At 42.6% G+C, this 21,955-nt stretch overlaps 1 protein-coding gene and 2 long non-coding RNA genes across 9 annotated transcripts in view; 2 read left to right on the forward strand and 1 right to left on the reverse strand.

The window, feature by feature from the left end:
* Nucleotides 1–272, forward strand: part of MEIS2 (Meis homeobox 2) — a 283,323-nt gene extending 283,051 nt beyond the window's left edge. For all 6 annotated transcript variants that reach the window (XM_058162152.1, XM_058162154.1, XM_058162151.1 and 3 more), the window contains one exon: nucleotides 1–272. This exon is cut by the window's left edge and continues 1 nt beyond it. The gene's annotated coding sequence lies outside the window, so the exon portion shown is untranslated.
* LOC131187677 (uncharacterized) overlaps nucleotides 1–14,677 on the reverse strand; it is a 256,677-nt gene extending 242,000 nt beyond the window's left edge. The window contains exons 1-2 of one of the 2 annotated variants that reach the window (XR_009152593.1): nucleotides 14,296–14,673; nucleotides 743–1,013 (exon numbers count right to left, since the gene is read on the reverse strand). This is a non-coding gene — a long non-coding RNA (uncharacterized LOC131187677). Of the gene's footprint in view, nucleotides 1–742; nucleotides 1,014–14,295 lie in introns of both variants that reach the window. The other variant, XR_009152594.1, reaches the window with a different exon arrangement.
* Nucleotides 12,424–21,955, forward strand: part of LOC131187679 (uncharacterized) — a 100,573-nt gene continuing 91,041 nt past the window's right edge. The window contains exon 1 of the long non-coding RNA XR_009152598.1: nucleotides 12,424–12,685. This is a non-coding gene — a long non-coding RNA (uncharacterized LOC131187679). The remainder of the gene's footprint in view (nucleotides 12,686–21,955) is intronic.

The following is a 21,955-nucleotide window of genomic DNA, read 5'->3' on the forward strand; positions in this document are numbered from 1 at the left end:
TTTGCAAGGCATACCAGGGGACTACATATCTCAGGGTGGTCCTATGGGTATGAGTATGACACAATCAAGTTACACTCCTTCCCAGATGACCCCTCACCCTACTCAATTAGAACATGGACCCCAATCCATTCATATTTGCCAAGTCACCCCATCACCCAGCCATGATGATGCATGGAGGACCCTTTACCCATCCTGGAATGACCATTTCAGCACAGAGCCCCACCATGTTAAATTCTATAGAACCCAATGTCGGTGGACAGCTTATGGACATTCATGCCCAAATAGTATAAAGGAACTCAAGGAAAAAAATATTTTAAAACTTGTGAACTTTGACCAGATGTTGACACTTCATACGCAATTCCAGACAGCTGTGATTATTTTTTACGTTTATCATTTTTCATTAACAACAGAGGACCAATGGAAACAAGAACAGAAATATGAAATTATGGGCACACTGAAAAGAATTTATGCCCATGTAAAGATCCTCTGGGGGAAAAAAAGACTCCAAGAGTTATAACTACTGTAGTATATAAACATAGGAACTAAGTTAACTTGTATATTTCTGTTGATCACTCCGTTATGTTGCCTCAGATAGTTTTAGAAGGAAAAAAAATATCCTTGTTTTCCACACTATGTGTGTTGTTCCCAAAAGAATGACTGTTTCGGTTCAGCAGTGAAGTCGCTATCCCTGAAAGAAAACAACATATTTCAGACCTCTTTGGCCAATGCGAAAAGAACTAACCTGGAGATGAAGACAGAATCTTGCTGGATCTTCCATCATTCAGAAGATAGTTCCGTAAAGGCCTTGCCATCCCCTGGTTCTGTTCCTTCATAAATGTGTCCTTTAGTTTCAAACAGATCTTTATAGTTTGTGCTTCGTAAGCCCAAGATATTTTTGGACTCTTTTTTCAAAGAGCCTGCTAGTGAAGATTTAAAAAACAGAGCAGGAGCTTCTTTTAGTAATTCTGAGTCTTGGCTTTGGACAAGATGAATCTGAAGGTTGGGCAGCTTTCCTTAAGAAAAAAGATATTAATGGTCTTTGTACCAAACCTAGAACTCTATGATGAACTCAAAGCTTGAGAAAAAGCAAGAGAATACTGTAACAAACTTCGTACAGAGTTCAGTCTATTAATTGTTTCATGTTAGATATTCTATGTGTTTACCTCAACTGAAAAAAAAAGAATGTTTTTGCTAGTATCAGATCTGCTGTGGAATTGGTATTGTATGTCCATGAATTCTTCCTTTCTCAGCACGTGTTCCTCACTAGAAAAAAATGCTGTTACCTTTAAGCTTTGTCAAAATTTACATTAAAATACTTGTATGAGGACTGTGACGTTATGTTTTAAAAAAAAGTGTTAAGTCACAAAATGCGGTAATAAATATTTCATTTTTTGATTTTTTTGTTAGACATTTGCGTTTTTAATCATGATTAGAATAATGTATTTTCTAGTGATAGCAAGAACTATTATCTTGCATTTGTTGCATATAATAACTAAAATAAAATTTACCTAAATTTATAGGGCTTTATAATAGCAAATGAAGTTATAAATCCTTTGATGCGGTATAATATTATTAGAATTATGTGTAACCTTTGTATCTAGTACAAAACCGTATATCTGTTTCCATATGTGTGGTAAAAGGAAGTACATTAATAGGTTTTTTTTTCAATTTCTCTCCTTAGCCTCAGTTGAACAAACCCATAACTGACTGTAATACAAAGCTTATGGACTGTCATGTAGGATGAAATGATTAATGTTAGTTCATGAATAGATTTAGTGTCTGTTATAATTAATCAGTGGAACAACTTGCCTTCAGAAGTTGTGAGTGCTCACCAGAAGTTTTTAAGAAGAGATTGGACAACCATTTGTCTGAAATAGGGTTTCCTGCCTCTGAGCAGGGGGTTGGACTAGAAGACCTCCAAGGTCCCTTTGAACTCTTGTCATCCTATCCTATCCTATCCTATCCTATCCTATCCTATCCTATCCTATCCTATCCTATCCATTTCACTTCCAAACCATTTTGCTTTATTTATGTAAATATATAACAAATATATCAAAATATATCAAAATTAATCCACTTTAAATGAATAAGAATGGGCTGGACAATGTTTATCACTCATAATTATTAGGACTATGAAAATATTTCAAAAGAAGTGTTACATATTTCTACATGTTGCAAAGCACTTTTCCAGGATTTGCTGAACTCTAATAATTAGTCTGCAATTCTATGTATGTTTATACAGAAATATTCTGTATGCCTCTCTCTTAAATATATGTGCATAGCAATGCAGGCATAGATACCTAAAATAAATGTTAGAGTACTCAAATACAATAGGATAAAACAACAAATACTATCAGGTGGTTGCATTTCAGCTTATTAAGGTAAGATATGCATGAACCTTTTGTTTCCCTTCACAGGATACAGAAATCAAAATAGGAAGTCTAATTAACATGGTTTATGTTTCATCCACACTAAGATGAAGGTCCTGGTTTTAGAATTAATATACTAAATTATTAATGTTACTTTTAAAGTAATGTAACACAGATAACAATAGTTTTTCATATGGACAAAATGGGAAACTGACTGTCCTGGCCTAAAGAAATAGGCTGTGTTGATGGCAGAAAAACTGATACCTTGGCTTAAAAATAAGACCTAACTGCCAGAAGAAGAATAAACAGGTTTTGGTTTGTACCCATGCACACAGGGCCATATAGCCTCCTCTCACATTGTTTCTTTTTAACATGACATCAATCATATGAGAGGATTTATCGAGAGTAAGACTACAATAAGTTCATAAGAGCTGAGTGTTACTGAATTCCATAAGTGTTAGGGAATTCAGAGAGCTGGAAACAAAACAGTCGCATGGGTCTGGAGAGGAGGGACAATCAAGATTTCTGCCCATTCCTCCATGTTTAGAGCTTGCATGCCACTAGGTGCCTGAGTGGCTTCATAATATAAACTCTTTTCATTGTAGGTAGATTAGCTGCAGATATTTTTGCTGGAGCATATCTAATGTCATGAAACAGAAAGACTACAATTCAATTAATAGAATAAGCATTACAGTTAAGGAGTTCAATGATGGTCTGGAATATTTGCAAAATTATCAGTCAGTTGTCCCGCATCTCATAAGGAAAGGGAAGCAATGTACTTCCAGTGGTATGGCACAGGGAACAGCATACATGAACTGCTACTTAGGGAAGTTTTTTGTGCCACCAGGAAATGGGGCACCATTTCCACTGTCTTCTGCTGCACACAGGCATTTTTCCTCAACTTGATTGGTAAATATTTTCAGTTGATTCTTTAACATATTAAAACAATTGCAAAACGACCTTTCAGTCTTAAAATAAACTGAAAAAAACCCTGAAGTCCTACACAGTTGAGACAGCTCAACTATACTTGGACAGAAAACAATTTATATATTAGATGTTAAATTTAACTTCCATTTAAACCTTTATGATTCTCAGTTCTGTTATTCAGTTCTTACATTCTTGGAAATATAAACTAAGCATTAGATTATTAGGGCAATACCAAAACATTTTTGTTTCTTTTTTTCTTTTAAAGGAAACTGAAACCAAATGGTCGTATTTGAAATCAGATGTTGTGATTATTTCCTGACCTTGGCAAAATACAGGGTTTTCGGTGAAGATATTAAATTTTCCCAGCAAAGTTACCTTTTCTTATTTTTGTAATGAACTAAAATCTTTTTATTCCTACAGCGTCTTTTCTTTCCCTAGGTTCCTAATCTGCATGAGCTATGTTGGTAGAATCTGAGCTACACTATAATGTGAAAAGATTGTGCCATCTGAGGTTTACTATTTAGCATGGAGAGTTCTGATTTGGGTGTATTTAAGAAATGTTCAGCTGTCAAAAGTGAAAGAAAATCGGAATAGTGTTTTGACAGTGGCACAGTATTAAAGGAAATACTTTAGTCTGAATAAAATTGCTTACGTTCTGGGAAACGAAAGGTAATAGAAAATAGAAAACACCTCTTGTTTATTGGGGGGGATATCTAATTTTCCATTTCCCTGAACAAACCAAAGAAGACTCTAATCCTAGAAAATAAGAAACATTTGAAATTGATCCATTCTTTGTTATGGAAGGAATATTGACAAGGAAAACAAGAGTTTTAACTTCTAGCTGTTTTTGATAGACTTTCTAATGTAAAAGGGAGAAACGAAATTGGTTTGGGAACACATTTTTTTCCCTAGGCAAAATTGTATATTCAGTTCATGTACAAAGCAAAATGTATATGTGGTGAATGATGCGGTGTCATCTAAAAGTTTCACCAAATAAATATTTTAAATTTTAACATTATTTCTCTGCAGGACCCAAATTCTCCCTTCAGACCTGATGCCAGGGCTGCAATGCCATTTACATCTAAGTAGGTATGTTTGAAATAGGACTATGAGATTGCAATTTCCACATGTAGCTAAAGAGACCAAATACTATGAACTTATAGAAGGCCCAGCAAATTTGTATAGGATGTACACTAAGCTTTAGGAAGGGGCTGTTCTGATCCTCTAAAAGCTTTTTTGCCATGTGTGAGCACTGCTAAAAGCACAAATCACGACAACATAATTCACAGACAACATAATTCACATATAGCATCATACGTACTGCATACATATATAAATAGTAATGAATAAATAAGTCTAAATCCCATTAAGGGGATGGCAAGAGAAGAGCCCATGACGGAAAGATCACAGTGCCTGTGAGAAATGGCAGGATACATTATTTGGTGTGTGTGTCGTGCCCCCCCCCACCTTTTGCGAGATGGGGAAAATCCAGTGGATCCAAGAAGAAAGATGTTTCAAGCTTTCTCTTTTGTTAGGAAGACAGCCTTGGCCTTTCTTTACCTCTATATTAGTGTAGGACTAGGATCCAAGAGCTCTAATTCCTCATACAAATTGTGGCTTTTTTAAAGAGTTGCTATTCTTCGCCTTCTCCTCTACCCCACAGCCTTCTGCGTGTTCACTCCAAAGTAAACCTTGTCAAATTAAGTGGGTATCATTCTCAAGGCAGGAGAGTTATTAGAGTTGTAACCTGAGAAACAGACACAATTGAAGGGGGGAGGGAGTGGGGGGGGAGAGGCTTTGAGAGTGTTTCTGGCCAAGTTTAGTAGGGGGAGAAAAACCCCCACAGAGAGAATAAGAGGGGACTGGGTGGAGATGTTAGAAAGCAGATTTTCATATTAATAGTTTAGGAGAAGTGAGGCAGAAGGGAGGTGGGTCTTCTGCAGCAGGGTCCCTGCCACAGTCATGATGGATGACCCAGGAGGAGACCTCCCCCTTCCTCAGCAGCTTTAGGAACCGAATAAACAAACACCCCCACCTTCTTTGCAGCTTCTCCATTATGAATCAATTACCTCGCGCCGTATTTTCTTATTTGCTTAAATAAAGCACTCAGAGGATTAAAGAGGTTTTCTTTTTGTGTCTTACTTAAGGAATAAATACCAAAAAAAGAAAAAAAAAAGGAGTCCTTGTCGGCGGTGGTAATAATAATAATGGTGATGATGATTTCAGGTTGAGGCACTTCGCAAAGAGCTTCGCCCGCTGAGTTATTTGCTGGATTGGGAGACGCTGCACATTGTGCCACGGCGCAACTTAAAAGAACGCCTCTCTCGAACTAATGGGTTTTGCATTACACGCAATTACTTAGAGAAAAGCCACGTCGCCCTCGAGTGCAGGCAACCTCGTTATTTAACTCCTTGAGGACAAAGCCGCCGGGCGACGTTTCCTTCAATAGCTGGGACTCCGGTGGCTGCTCCGGAGATGCTGAAGTGGGGAGAGCCAGCAAGAGAGGCCGAGCAAGAGAGCGGCCCGAACAATGCTCGCACCCAGAAGTTGAACCGGGGAGGTGTTTAGGATGCAGGCGTGGAAAGTTGGCTCTCGGCGGCGGGGCGCGCTGCCTTTTCCCACTAGTAGCCAGCGCATTGGAGGCGCTCAAGGTGTTTCTATGGCTACCCCGTGCATGTGGGAGGGTTAGATGTGAGGGTGCCCAAGAGAAAAAGCAGCTCTTGGGTGATCATTTATCAATGTCACCCACATAATGATTCTCTCTGCAGCCCTCTATTGATGAGGATAATTACATTAGCTCGGAGTGACTGATCAATGAAAACCCACCAAACAAAAACTTCTCTGCTCTCGCTTACAATACAAAAGAGAGAAGCGAAGAATGACCCCCCCATACCCCCACCCAGCCTCACCCCTTTCCTCTTGGCCAATGGATTTCGGGAAAAATAAGAAAGAGAGAAAGAGGGAAAAAATCAGCCGATCACCCAACAGCGAGGCTAGTTATTTGTTTTGACTTAAGTTACCGTTTGGTGAAAACGCTGGGTGCAGAAGGGGTGACCTCCATTGTTTACCGGGCAGTGTGTTTTCTGGCATCGAAGGACCCGGAGTTTGAACCTCTCTGCTCCGAAACCTGCCTTTTTGTTGGGCTTGTACTTTTAAAACGGTGTGCCTGCGCCTCTGTCTCTTTTTGTGGGGTGGGTAGAGAAGGAAGTTGGAAAGATTCAGCTCTCGCTTTTGTTTTGCTTCGAATCGTTCAAGGATAGAAATCACCTTTGCTCTGATTCCCCCTCCCTCTTTTTGCTTAAGATCCGGTTATGAGTTTACAGATGAATTACGGTTCAGCGGCCGGCTGGGTTTTGAGGGGGGGGGCGGTGCAGGAGAGAATCGATATTTCTTTCATTAGATTCGAAAGTGCCTGTGTTGTACTTGTGAGTTGTTAAAGGCGTCGGAACTGTTACAGTAACTCAGTGCCTCGTCGCCCTGATTCAGTTTGGGAGCTTATCTGAGGCGGGACGGGGTTTCCCCTGGAAGCCTGCGAATTTACTCCCGCGTCCCAGAGAGAGGATCTTGTGAACCCCCTTGAGCAGCTGCCTGCCCTTTCGTTCAGCCTTCCCAGCCTCCCGAATTATGGAAAGCACTGGGGCTATTTACCGAGGAAACGTCGAAAGAATAGATTAAGGAAGACGTGGGTTTCCTGTAGGATGCAAAACAACACATGTCCCCAAGGCTCCTTACACCCCAAAGGTTGCTTTGCACAAACACGCTCGTGTCGGTTCTGATGCTATATTCCAGAAGTAAAACTACCTTCCTTTTGCCAAGAGCGCTGCGATCGCCAGGAAACTGTACATCAACAATTTGAAGACCGCTGGCTGGGCTGCACTACCACGTGCAAAGGAGCGCGGTTTGTGAAAGTTCGTAAGGTGCTGCTGACTGCGCCCCTTCGCTTTGAAGGGCAGCCAAGTCTTCGCGTCCTCCAATAAGTCGGTGAGGATGAGCTTCGGGCGGGATGGGAACGGGAACGCCTTCAGCTCCCTTAATCGGTTATTTCCTCCGGCCTTCCCCCTGCAAAGGGTCTCGGACTGGATCTGCGAAGGGGTCCGTAGGAAAGGGTCTCACCGCTAGGCTTGCAAGGCGGTGGTAAAGCGCCCCTGAACCGAAGGAGGTTTGTTTCAGGGTAAGGCATGTAGAAACGGTTGCGTTGGTAAAAAGAGAGGTAGGGATTGATTGTGATCGGAGCCTGGTTTGTGATTTAATTGAATTTAATTTATGTGCTGCTGAGTAACACACACACACACACAGATGTTCTCTACTTTAAACATATACCCACCGGTGTGGAAAGAATATTATTTTATTGAGGAAATGCCACCTCCCACCCAACTTTTGCAGGCCTCTTTCTCTGCATCTTCCATCTGCTGCTGGACAAGGCCCAGACCTTCTTGGCATCTCTGCTGAGCGTGCCCGCGCCTACAAGCCACGCACACACATTTTCAGCTAAGTAACTCCCAATTTCTCTTAGAATCCCACTGACAGGGCTTTATACCCACTTTCTCAGAAGGAAACTAGCTGGTTTCGATGTGACTACTTCAAAAATAAGCCTGAGGGCTGAGAACCAGCCTTTTCCTTCCCTTTTTTCCTTAAAAGGTGTGCAAAATCGACCCCTGTCTGGTTGGGCAGAAATAAAGCTCTTTATTAATAATAAATAAATAAATAAATAATAAAGCTGCTTTAAAAGAAACAAAAGCTTGATCGAGTTCACCCAGCAAAATAGATTTTAAACTTAACTTTTAACAAAAATGGGAAGCGGACTGGAGAGACTGTTCTACGACCCCTGTCCCCCCCCCCCAAAAACCGGAGGCATCTCAATTGGGACGGGACCGCTCCTCATTTGAAAAAAGGGAGCCTGCCCAGCCGACTTTTTCCTGTGGGTCTGGTTCCTTCCCTAACATAGAAACATTTTCAAATCTATGAGCCTTGAATAGACAAATACTGGCTATCAATATGGGACATAGGCCAGTAGCAAAAAAGCTTGAATGGGAACGCTGCTGAGGCGGTGGGAGAAACTAACGATGTACCGGGGGTTTGCCATTACTGGGCAAGGGAGAAAAAGAAAGAGACCCTTTCTGATTAATAACTAGCAGGGTAATGTTGAGGGCTTTTTCTGCCCGATTGCCTTTTTGAATTAGAGCCGATTTCTTCACACTTCAATAGGGCCTGTCTCCTTTAAAATGACTGACAGATCTCTCTCTTTCTCCTTTCTCTCCTCCCTCCCTTTCGCTTTCCCTGAGACTTAATGATGTAAATTTTCTAATTAGCTAAATCACGTTGCTTAGAGGCCTTAATATTTACTGGGCCAAAAAAAGTGATAATAATTCCTGATCGAATGTCTTCAAATAGCCAAGAAATAATGTCAGGCTTTTTTTTTTTAGGGACAAGCGAGGGGGAAAAAAAGGAGAGAGGATTAAAGTGGTTGGGGAGGGGCGTTAAAATATAAGTAAAAACGTGGCTAAACTTAAGCCTCAAGCATGTTGCCCCCTCTCTTCCCTTAGAAAGAAAGAAACCCTGGCTTTTATTTTTCAATCAACTAAGATTTAATTAGGAGCCCCCAGGCCGGACGATCTGATATTTTCTCATTAGTTTCCCATCAGTAATCTTGAGTGTTAGATTGGCTTAAAGGTTGTCAACATTTGACCAATTTTATTTAAGGAAAAGAAATCGCGCGTTATAGCTCCGGGACCTTAGATCTGAAAATAAATCCTGTCTGGATCAGCGGAACTAACAGGCGAAAAAAATGTTGACAATTTATCGTTGGATTTAATAAGTTGCATAATGCCTAAGTATTCAAAGGGCGGGAAAAATGGGGAGCCCCGCGTCCGTTCAGCGCTGCAGAAGTTCGCAGCAGCTGCAGCCGGGCGCGATCGGGAGCCGCCTCTACCTGTCGCCACCGGGTGCGAGCAAGAGAGGGCGGAGGCGAGCTCGAGTTACAAGAACCGCAACCCTCGGAGGGCTTGGGAACCACGGGAGTCTTCCGCCCTCCCCCGCGCCGCTCTGTCCTAAGCTCTCGGTTTCCAGGACAAGAAAACCGGAGTGTTTTCCCTCGGCTCTGGCCAACGAGACACAACGTCAGAGCGCCCCCTGCTGGTACAGGGCTCAGAGAGTCACGGGCTAACGCTTCAGACTAAATACACGCAAATACACTGGTTCCCCCCCACGGACTCTCCCCCCTCCCCCCAAAAACTAGGAGATTTTCCGTCTTGGCTGTTGTTGTTCAAGAGAAAGCAAGCAAGCAGCCTGCCTAACTGGCCAGCCGGGCACTGAGCTTCCCCTCGGCACCGGAGGATTACAATTGCAGGACAAATCCTTCCAAATCTCCGGATTACGTTGCCTAACTACATCCCCCAACATCCCCTGCCAGGTCTAACGGGGGGAGGGTCAAATGCATACAGGGGGAACCTGATTAGAGATTTTTTTTTTAAAGGCGTCTGTCTGAAAGAGGAGGGGGAAACCAGATAGTGAAAGAAATTAAAAGACTTGCAAATAATAATTTTTAAAAAATCGAAGATCTCCATTCAGTGGGTGGCCTTCCCAAATGCCTTTGTGAAACGTCACTTTTCCTTGGAGTAGAACGGAGACCGGCCCTGCTCCTAGTCGTTACCTGCTCCTGGCCCTCGGTAAAGAAATGCTAAGGTGGAAAATGCGGCGTCCCTCCGAAGCGCCGCTTGTTTGGTCGCAACAGAGGGAAACTCCGACAGGGCGTTTTAAAGAGGCATATGTCTCTGGCATAAAGGCTATGCGTTTCTTTTAAGGGCCCCGTATTTTATATCATTTTTATAGTGATACTACGAAATGCGATTAAAAAACAACAACAGAGGGGCCAAGAAACGTGCCAGCGTGAAGCTGCCTCTCCACTTATTCATTATCCGTTAGCTGTATGATCTTATTATAGGCAGCTGCTTGGAAACCCCATTAAGACCTCTCTCTCTCTCTCTATCCCTCCCCCCCCCCCAGCCCAACACAAAACAAATACCGAAAAGAGGGCAGGAAAGCTTTTGCATTCCTCAACGCCTCATCGTACTGGAAAGGAAGGAGCCCTCTTAGCTGCTCAAGAACGTACTCAGGACTGCGGGAAGCCTAGAATGAAATAAATTCTGAATGATGTCCGGCGGAATCGGTGTGGAAACCGGCCCATCCAGCAGCCAAAGGGGTTTCTGCGAGGACCCTTTCTCGTGGCACTCGTGTCCTCACTACTTGCCAGAACTCTAGGATGTTAAGATTTCCAGATTAGATCTGACAAATAACCCCGTTGATGTTCCTTCGGGGGCTGATAGCCTCGTCTCCCCAAGCACCTTTCCTCCAAAAGAGTCCTGCATGTAGACTCGAATCGAATAAATATAATTCAAAATTAAAGCAGTTAGCGCTGATGAAGTTTCAGAGGACGGGGGGCAAATCCTCAAGAGATCCTGGGATTTCAGATGTAAGGAAAGAGCGGGCCATCCTGGCTCTTTCCGAGGCAACCTACGACTTGGAGCCCAGCCGCTTTCTTGCTCCAGCAATGCTGGAGTGTCCCCACCTTTGCGGGTTTAGAGACTGAGGATCTCTGGGTGGCTCTGAGTGGCAAAGGCGTTTCCTCAAATGCCTCTTTTCGAGGGGATGCGACTGAGTTGCCCCCTCGGAGATGCTGCAGCTAAAAGGGAGAGATAGCGGGCTTGAACGGTTCACGTTGGGAAGGCGAGGGAGGCTGCAAACAGTTTAACTGCACAAATAAAAGCATAAATCACCTGCCTTTAAAGAGACACTCGGGCCACTGAATAAACTCAGGTACAGTTAAATATTTATAGTTTAAAGGGTTATTTTGTCTGCTTTAGGAGCAGAACCGGCAGGTTTAGTAGGTTTCAGGGTATAAAAGCGAAAGACAGACACAACAAAGCGAAGCAAAGGAGATCTTCCTTTCTTCTTTTTTTGGTGGCGGCGAAAAAGGACAAAAAGCGTCGGGGATTATTTATTTATTTTTATGAAGTGTAGATGGGAGGAGCGGAGGAATTTATTCCAGCGGCAAAGAGAATTTCTCCCCCTTGAAACAAAGGCACCATTTCCATTGCAAATCCCCCTCCCGTCACAGAGAGCGGAGGAGGGAGCGCAAACAACAATATTTATGAGAAAGGCGTTCATAAAATTAATGTACCTTACTTTAAAAAAAAAAAAATCAAACGCTCCCTGCCTTGTGCCACTGCTTGTCTTAACTATAATAATAATAATAATAAAAATAAAAAGTAGGCTTCGTGACTGTCTTGTCAACATCTTAAGTAAATTATCCCAGCGATGGTCTTTAGAGAAGCAGCTCCCTTCCTTCCTGGGACACCTCCTGCAATTAATCTTAGGCCAGTTGAAGATTATGAGGGGAAAAGGTGGGGGGGGAGTTGTGTATATGGGGGAAGGGGAAATACAAGCAGCCTTAGTTTCTGCCTTTGCTTGGCTTTTCCGAGCACGCGGCCCAGCTAAGAGTGGAAGGCCGAGGGGAGGGGTGGAGTCGCCGGGCTCAGCTATCCGGCCTGGGTCTTAGGTGAGGGGCGCGAGGGAGACGGCCTCGTCTCGGGCACGAGGGGGAGGATTATGAGCAGGAAAAGGCAAAACGGGGGCTTCATCTGCAGACAGAAATCGGGAGGGTCCGAGGTGAAAATGGCCCGGATTGGCGTTTGTAAAAGGCCCCCTTCCCTTTTGCGATTCCCCCTTGCATCAAACTAATTTATTTGGTACACCTTTTCACTTTATTAAAAAAAAAAAAAAGATTCACCAGGCTCTTGAGTGCAGTTGTGCAATAAACAAGAGAATAAGATCAATACGGTTAGCATTGTCGGGATACGAACAAAATAAAGTGCGTCGGGGAATTCTTGTTAGAATATCTCGTTTTGATTCCTAAAAAAAAAAACCCCAATCCCAACAATTTCTTTAATTTCAAATAGCCGGAAGATTAAACTATTATTTCGGCTAGATATTGCTTTTGCAGTCAACGGGATCCAGAATTCGGTGAACATTTTGTGATGTTTACCAGAGATTCAGCCTCACTGAAGTTAGCCAGATCTACTTCCAGAGTAAAGGTGGCGGGCTAAAATTAGACCGGTTGTGTCTTGGGTTTCCAAAAAGGCTTATTTTTTTGCGCCGTCGAGGGCAGCAACCTGCAGCCTCTGGAAGAGAAGCCGGCCAACTCCTGAGATCCGGTTTAGGACCGAGAACTGGGGGTGGTGGGTGTTGAGGGAAGACTCCTGCTTTGGAGTTGACGCCTAGCGGTGATTGAAGACCTGGAGGGCGACTTCCTGGAACCGGCTCCGATCCCTAGGCGAGACCCAGCACACCCGCACGAAGAGGAGCCAGCGCGAAAAACAAAGCCCCGCGGCCAGGTAAGAGCGGTGCAGGCGGATCGCGCAGCCGGCTGCTCCCTCCCTCCCTCGCCGCCTTTGCCCTCGCGTTGACCTCAGAATGAGAGGAAAGCGCCTTGGCCTGGGAAGCCTCGCTGGCTGGGCCCATGCCTCTCCTTGGAGGACAGGCTCTTTCGGAGGAGGCAGGTTCCGCTCGCACCCAGCGGAAACCGGAGGCAGTCCCGGGCCTTGGATCTGAAAGTCGCGCTCAGTGCAAAGGTCCCTCATTCTCACGAGGCTTTGGCGAATGTGAGCTTCTCCCACCCCCGTCTCCTCTCTTTGAATGGTAACTGAGTGCAGTGGCCCTTCAAGCACAAGCATCGAGATCCCCGGAAGCAACTCTTAAGCCCCTTTCTAAGATCTGGGAAGCTCACTCTGGACATGCTCAGAGACAAGCATTCGTAAATGCCTGGTGACTTTGGCGCGGAAAAGCAAAGCGCGGCCGATTTGGAAACAAACGCAGGGAGAGGCTTTTGAACCCTAATAACCCTAGAAGCAGCGCCGGGCACGTGGCATCCAAAGTGCCCATATAGTATTTTGCCTTGAGTGCTGTAAGGAGCCTTAATGACGAGCTCCTCTTTCTACTTGTGCCGTCAGAAACTGCTGGGGTTCACCCCTTTTCCCCAAGTTCTGCTGGCTCAGATAAAGGGCGACGCGCAGTTCCCATTCATTTAAACGGGACCCCATCGTGTGCGGCGTGCGTGGGTTTGCGTTCTGCCACTTCCAAAACAACCTCGCAAACGGAGTTTCTTAAACCCGGGGTTTGAGATTTTTCTGATTCTTTAGGCAAATTTACAGAATTTGGCGATAATGCAGTTTAATCCCACTGGAAAGCCTCAAAGAGCCGTTTACAAACCAAGGTTTGATGACCGTGATTACCTCGAATAAACTGGCTTTAAAAACTTAACAGCTTTGGCTCAATTACTTTTTTAAAAAATTATGATCATCAGAATGGACGTGGCCCGAGTTGCCTTTCGCGACTAGCCGGTTTGCCTGAACGGTCCGGATCGAAAGCAAGTAAATTAGCCCAAAAGCGGAAAGCGAAACCAACTTGCGCTGATCTAATTGAGGCTCGTTGCTTTCAGGGCACCTAACCGGTGGGTTTTATTACTTATCTACTCAGAATAAGCCCCGGAGCATTGAAAGAGGCTAATTCCTAGGTAGTGGTGTGTGGCATATGCAGCGTGCGTTAGGATCGGACTCAGCAGTTGCGCGCATCCCCAGTTGACCCGCGCTTTTCATTCCAGCCGCCACCGGCTCAAAGTGTGAGGAAGAAATCCTTCATTCCGCCCCTTCGTCGCGTTTGCGAGAAGCAAAGACGGGGAGTCCCGCACCTCAGGGAAGCATTGGAGAGGTTTCTTTTTACGGGCCAAAGGAAGGGGGCAACCACCTGACGTCAGAAAGCCACGCTCTTATCTGGCCAAGCTCCGTGGTTTGTGTGTGTGTGTTTTAGTAAAACGACAGCTGACATGCTCCGGAGCCTCTTCAACTGCTATCTTTGCCTGAGTTTGGGTGTTTGGGTTTTTCCGAGCAGAAAGGAGGATAATAATAATTAATTATTATTAATAATAATAATATCGTCGTTCCCTCACCTCCGGCCAATCCTGAGTGTCCCTCGGGAGATCGCGCTAGCCTCCCTTCCAAGGAAAACAAACAGCACAGGGGTGGGAAGAAAGAGTTAAAAGGGCTCCTTTTCCCACGAGACGTTGCAGGGGATGACAGGCGAGGTCAGATGCCACCTTTGCTAAAAGCCCTGTTGCGCAGCGTCTGCCTGAAGGCGGACGAGGAAAGAAACCCTCGGCTTTTGTTGTGGAAGTAGCGCGGGTGAAGCTTGGGAGTGCAAAGCCGCCTCCCCCTTTCGAAAGGCAAAGTCGGACGGTCCCTTAAAAACCTCTCCCTTCACCCTGGCGAGCGACGCTCGTCAATGGGCCAGCCGGACCGGGGTTTCTCGCGCGCTCGCTTGCCCGCCCGCCCGCCGTCTCGCTCACCGGCGATATTAGGGCGCTTGCGTCGTCTGCAGAGCAGCCGGGGGAGATCCGAGGCCAGCTCGCTGGCTTATTCTTCCCCGCTGGTGCGGAGCAAAGGGTCGACCCCGGCACGAGTTTCGCTGGGTGTCGACAATTTGGAGCAGCGCCTCCTTTCTGGAGCCCTGTCTCCTTCAAATCGACCTCCCGCCTTTGTTGGGGTTGGGACTCTGCCTTTTTTTTTTTTTTTAAGAGCACCGAGACAATGAAGCAACCTTTCCATTGTGGTACAGAGGAGCAAAAAGTGCAACCAAAAGCCAAGGCTGGAGCTTTGAGGTTGGGGTTAGAAGGTTCTGCCTGCCAACCATGTGAGCAGAGGCACCCTGGAGCTAACCAAATTAACAAGGTGGCAATTAGAGATAATGGCAAGGCGGAAAACCCACATCCTCATAGCTGCTGGAGTAGTGAACATAAATCAAATGGAAACATGCCATGACCTTAGGAAGGTTTGCTAGGGTTGGGGTGGTGAATGTCTCTGCACGCACAATATGAATGAGGTTCTAATGGGAAACCTGAAACGCCTGGGCAGCTGGCTCTCGTTCTGGGTTTAGAGAGAAGAAATTCTGGTCAGGCCAGAGTGACCCACCCCCGTCTACCCACTGAGATCAGCAGCAAAGCTCTTTGCTCATGATTGACTGAGGATGGTGGGAGGTGTGTGTGTGTGTGTAAACTTTTAGTTAATCCTTCCTCACATTGGCTTTTCTGGGGGTGGTTTTTCAGAAGTTTACCATTGTCTCCTTCCTAGATGCGAGAAAGACAGACTGGCCGAAGGTGACCCAGCTGGCTTTCTGCCTAAAATACGGGACTAGAAACCACCATCTCCCAATTTTTTATCTGTGTGCCTTAACCAGTATATCAAACTGGATTTTTTTGGGATTTGTATACCCAGTTTCAAATCCCACCTGGGTCACAAACACACTCTTAAATAGTAGAAGAAAGTTCCTTTGAGATCACTAGGATTTTACTCTCAACCAAGTAAGTGGAAGAGGGGCTACTTCTTATTGTGATTGGATGACATTTGTGGAACTCCAATTTGGAAATAAGAGAAGTTAGTAGGGAAGGCCACTAGTTGCTGGTCAAAAGGTGGGGTTTTTTTCCTGTCTCACTGCCTGCATTCTGGACTTCTGCAGGCAAGATAGCCTTCTATCTCATTTCTGCACCTGTAAAATAGGAATATGTGAAAATGTATCCAGCACTGAAAAGTGCATGAGAAGAGTAGGAGTTTTGTGGCATATAAAGTAGGACTGTCAATCTAACCTGCAGAATGCCAGATAACCATTAGATGGTTTTTGGTACTATTTTTCTGCCTTCTGGTAACAGTTTGGACTTTTGCTACCCAGACTTTCTAGACTAGAGGTCTCCAACTTTGACAACTTTAAGCCTGGCGGATTTCAACTCCCAGAATTCCCCAGCCAGCTTTACTGGCTTTACTGGCTTTGCTGGCTGGGGATTTCTGGGAGTTGAAGTCTGCCAGGCATAAAGTTGCCAAGGTTAGAGACCCCTGTTCTACACCTAATAGAAAGTGCAAAGATGGTCATTTTCAGAGCTTTTTTATGGCGCAGTGTTCTGTGTCAACCTGTAATTGGGGTAAAGGAACATAACCATTGCAAGGAATAGCCAGCTACAGTATATTGTAACTCATGCTTGCCTTGCCTCCATTTCCGTTGGTGTTTAGTGAGGAACTGTTCTACAATACTTGAAGATAAGCTATTTCCGCCTATCATGTGTTTAGATCTTTCTGTCTTGACTGTCTCTCATAGATTGCCATTTGATCATAGCTGCGGTTTAGGGGGTGTTGTCGTGGTTTGTTTTTGGGATGAATACATTAAAAACAAAGCAACCACTTAAATGGTATAAAAATATTAAATAAAAATGGGTAAATCGGGGGGGGGGGGCAAAGTTGCTGCTTCTTTAATCAAGCCAATAGTTTTGACTTGTGCATCAAGAATTCTAAGACCAGAGGAGCATCAAGGGCCAGCTTCTTGCATCCTTTCATCCACTTTATGTGGAAGCAGACTGAGCTTTCTCTGCATGGAGCTCCTTTCCCAAATGTTTGAAAGATTGCTGTAGACTTTAGATTTTTGGATAACTAACTAGTCTAATTTGGATAACTTACTAATTGTTTCCTGGTAACCTCCAATTAACTAAAATAGTTTCTGTTAATGAGCGATAATACCATAAATATTTATCAGCAAGTTTTCATTACCTGGCATGATGCAATGAAATAGTGAATTTAGTATTCATGTGGATGATTACACTTCTGACATAGATTTTGCCTATGATATTTTGGTACCTTTTCCTCCAATAAATTAAAACAAACATAACATAATAAACAACACATAATGGACAATGTGCCTTTTTTTTTTACAAGTTGTCTAAATTTGCTATTTGAGATGGCTTCATTCTTTTCCAATGAAAGGGAGGACTTCTCCCCCTTCCTCAGCTACAGAGGGAGATGCAGAGGATAATAAATGACTCTTTCAGGGAAGAAATGGGTTGGAGCTGTGGAACCCAATTCCGTTCATGGTGCTTTTGCACCTTTCAAAGGTGAGAGCAGACTCCTCTGGCTCTCCTTCTGGTCAAATATCCAACGTCTTAAAGATGAGTAATATGTCAAGGGTGCCATTTCAGTTGATGCCTAACTGTTTAATTTTCCGCAGAACCATCGACTTTATAGAAGTGTGATTCAGCTGATACATTTTTAAAATGCTTTACCTTCAGTGTTAGAACATTTATTTGAAAGTAAACTTATTGAAGCCATTTTTATTTACTGCAAAAGTAGCATGGAGTGTAAAGTTCTTTGACTAGTCTTCATTTACCCTCGATATGCATATACTATATAGTGAGAAATAGGTAAAAAAGATGCACTTCTTAGTAAGTAGGCTACCTGGAACACTAATGACTTGCATATTTTGTAGTTGCTATTTATCAAAGCCTATTGGGAGATACAGTTTTCTCTTCAAAATAAATGTAGTTTAAAAAGGAAGATTAGAAATTAATGCAAGCTAGATGTAAAGTAAGAAGGAGAAAAGAAAAAAGAAATTAAAGAAAAAGCTAAAAGCACAAGAAAGGGAAAAAAGTAAAAGAAAAAGATATAAGGAACTGGCTTTTGATCTTCTTTACACAGTTAAATACTATTATAAATTTACTTCTTATTCTAAGGTTATAATATGACTCTTTTCTTTTTATAAATGATGAGTTTATTTTCCTGTTTTATGCAAAAATCCATAAGGAGTTTCCAGTCAATAAATGTATACCATTTTTCTGACCAAATAAGTCATTTTGGCCAAGGTATGATTTTTTTAAAGATGCATCCATATTATTTTCAGAAAGAAACCTTATTTTAGTCATTTACAATTAAAAATTGATTATAGGGGATTATTAAGGCAAGGGTAACTAAAAGTATGTGCTTCTTTATGGAGCTTTTGGACAGATCCTGACCATTTTGTAGGTGACAGAAAGGAGAAGGCTTCAGGTTGACATTTAATCTCTTAGGAAAATTTGTTCTTAGATTAAGTGCTAAATATACAGGTGGCTCTTGACTTATGACCACAACTGGGATATGAACTTCTGTTGTTAAGAGAGTCATGACCAATTTTATGATATTTTGTTGCAGCTGTTAGGTGAATCATACAGCTGGTTTCTCCCACTGACTTTGTTGGAACCCAGCTAAAAAAATTGTAAATAGTGATCACATGATCCTGGGACACTGCAACTCTCATAAACATGGGCCAAGTGCCCAATTTTGATCATTTGACCACGGGGACATTACAACAATTGTAAGTGTAAGGACCAGTTGTAAGTCACTTTTTTCAGCACCATTATAACTTTGAACAGTCATTATGGTTTTAATGGCTTTAAGTCAACAACTACTTATATAGAAAATATATGGTCCTGGAGGTTTTCAATAGACATGTTAAAATCATATTAGAATTTATCCCCATCACGACAAGTCTGGCTATCCTCATATGTCATTGATCTATTATGCATATGTACTATAGATAATTTTTTTGTCAAAAGAGATTTTACATCTATTCCTTCTTATAGCCAGATTTGCAATACTGAATTTTTCTACATTAAGCAAGGGGGCCTGAATTAACTCTTGAAGGCCCTAAGACCGTGATGGTGAACCTATGGCATGCATGCCACAGGTGGCATGCAGTGCCCTCTCTGTGGGTATGCAAGCCTTCATCCCAGTTCAGCTCTGCCGCCCATGCGTGCAAGCCTCCCACCGGCCAGCTGGTCGTCGGATCTCTGCCGTGCATGCATGGGGTGGGGCGCATGCGTGGGGGCTGCGTGCACATGGGCGGGGTTTGGGGTGTATGCAGGGGTCCATGCATGCATGCATGGGGGGCACGTCAGGGGGGCCATGTGCGCATGTGTGGGGGGACAGGCACATGCACGGAGTGTCACACACATTACATTCTGAGGGTTCAGGCGCACACGCATGCTTTGGACACTCAGTCTGGAAAAGGGTAGCCATCACTGCCCTAAGATTTTCTGCTTGATGACAGAAAGCTCTAGTTGCTTTCTGGATTGGAGGGATAATTTGATGACTGACGTGAGATCTCCAAAGTAATTGTCATGCTGACCATAGTTAATGTGGCTTTTTTTAGTATTTAATGGGGGAGAGGCAGTAAAACAAGCTTGGAAGTTAGAGGACTGGACTTAATTGCTTGTTATCCAGCTTCTTCTCCAGCTTCTTCCATGGCAGTAACAAAAGAGACTCCCTGTAGTCTGGCCAAAAAAACCCATGTAAAATTCTTGATATATTCACAAAATACTGTGAGAATAACATCAGTCACTGACAGTCATCATGACTTGTATTCTGAAATTAATGTGCTATTATCAAAATTGTGAAGAATTTTGGTCCAGTTTTGATTAATGATATTTAGTTGTTGGAAAGTCAAGACATGAAGAAGGTGCATAGCAGATTTGGCAGGTCATTGCTATACTTAACTAAAGTTTTTCATGGCTTATTAAATCTGGTAAGGAATGTCCAGCTATGTTACTGACTGGGAAGGGGAATGGCTCCAGCTTCTACAAAAAGAATGATCATCTAACTGCTTTTGAAGAAACAGCCTAGACCTGGGAGATATCAGTAAATAAAGACTGGTGGCAGATGTTATCTTTTTAGATAAGCTGACTGAGAGCATTGACTATCCCTTTTTTTTTATTTCTTTTTGTCACAACAGTATACACAAACAATTGTCATAGATAAAACAACATATTTTAAAGAATATATATATATATATATATATATATATATATATATATATGTATGTATGTATGTATGTATGTATGTATGTATGTATGTATGTATGTATGTATGTATGTAAAAAATATGCATTAACTATATCAATTTGATATAATGAAGGGAACAATAGGACAGGAACGGTAGGCACTTTTGTGCTCTTATGCACGCCCCTTAAATCATTCTTAGTTAAACATGGTTGAAACTTGAAACAAACTTCATTCTGAAAAGAAAAAAAAGGTACCCTGTTTCTCCGAAAATAAGATCTCCCTGGATAATAAGCCCTCCCCCCAAAATATTTAAACACATGCACAGCCTGTCTCTGCCATTTCCTCTGGTTAGAGTTAGGGAGACAGAACTGGAAATCAGGTAAGCTGGCAAGAGGATCCCCGTCTTGCTCCATGAGCCCCAAAATAATAAGACCTCCCTGAAAATAAGGCCAAGTGCTTATTTCGAGATTAAAAAAAAATAAGACGGTCTTATTTTTGGGGAAACACGGTAGGTTGATCAATAGGCCATCCACTAGTTGAATATTCAGTTCATGCTAAAAATTCTCTACTAGATCCAATGAAACCTAAAGGTGCATATTGACCCCACTGTATCACAAAAAGCTCTACATTTGAGACATATTTTGGCTGATAGTTCTATTACAACCATAATAGGCTCAAAAAAGGCTCATGTAGTGCTTCAGATTTGCAAGCAAAAATGTGCTTTGTAGCAAGATTGGGTGCACAGGTATCACCCACTTGCAATTCCTTAAATAAAATGTATCTTTTTCTGGGAATTCTACTGTTCAAGGTAGAAAGATGCTGTTGCTTTATGTAATTGCATACAAGTGCTACATGCTTGTCCTGTATACTCCAAAGCACCTTTTCAATCTCTGTTCTGAAACACTGAACAGTCTTAAACCTGTAAGGAAATAATGAGAGACTGGCCCAAATCCACTCCATAAATTCCATGTCTAAGTGGATGTTTGTTCCTGGCTCACTCAATCAATTTTCATATTACTCCATATCTATTTTTCTATACTTCTCTCCACTCCCTCAAATATCAACAAGTTATAAAATTCGGGAATGTTTGAAAACCATTACTCTTCTGAGATTGTGCACATTCTGCAATATAGGATTAAAAATAAGCAGTTTTGAGAAATTACATGTGCAGCAAATATATACATTCAAGCCTAAGATATATTAATTATAATCTTTTCTCCCTATACAAATGTACTCAAAGTCACTAAAGAATGGTAATATTTTTATTTCTTCAGTTGTGTCCAATTCTCAGAAATTGCCTAGAGAAGTCCCTGCAGTTCTCTTGGCAAGGAATTTCAGAAAGGGTTTGCCATTGTCTCCTTCCTAGGGCTGATGCAAAGTGAATGGCCAAGATCACCCTAAGGAGGAACTAGAATTCATGGTCTATTTGGGTTCTACTCTAATGCCTTAACCAGACTGACTCTCACTAACAACATGCATCATCTTAAATTGTATATATTTATATTGTCAACAATTTGGATTTTTCAAAAAAGGAAATAGGAATGGACACAATTTTGTACCAATGGGTCTCTCTACCACCACCACCAATATCACCACCTTGGATAAATGCCAATAACAGTACATTACAAGAAAGCATTCTTTATCCTAAAAAGCTAAATTAACTTGTGTTTGATGGAAAACTGTTTAATAAGGGATTTGAAGTGGCAATACAAATATGTGACTTTGAATAATACCCATTTTTTAAAAAATGGACAATTACCATATGTTTTTCATTCTTCGTAACTTTTTTAAAAAACTTACATAACCATTTGGTTTTTTTCTTTTGAAATGCTGTAAAATGATATCTCCTTTGAACCAAATATCTTACATAATTTCTGCTTGACTATGAGATGAAGATTGTAGACTGCACCCTTTTTAAAATTTAAACAATTGCCCAGCTGGAACATTTCTTCTGAGATGTGGAAAGTAGAAATGTTGACAATGC

This window comes from Ahaetulla prasina, chromosome 1 (assembly GCF_028640845.1).
Source record: "Ahaetulla prasina isolate Xishuangbanna chromosome 1, ASM2864084v1, whole genome shotgun sequence".
Lineage (NCBI taxonomy): Eukaryota > Metazoa > Chordata > Lepidosauria > Squamata > Colubridae > Ahaetulla > Ahaetulla prasina.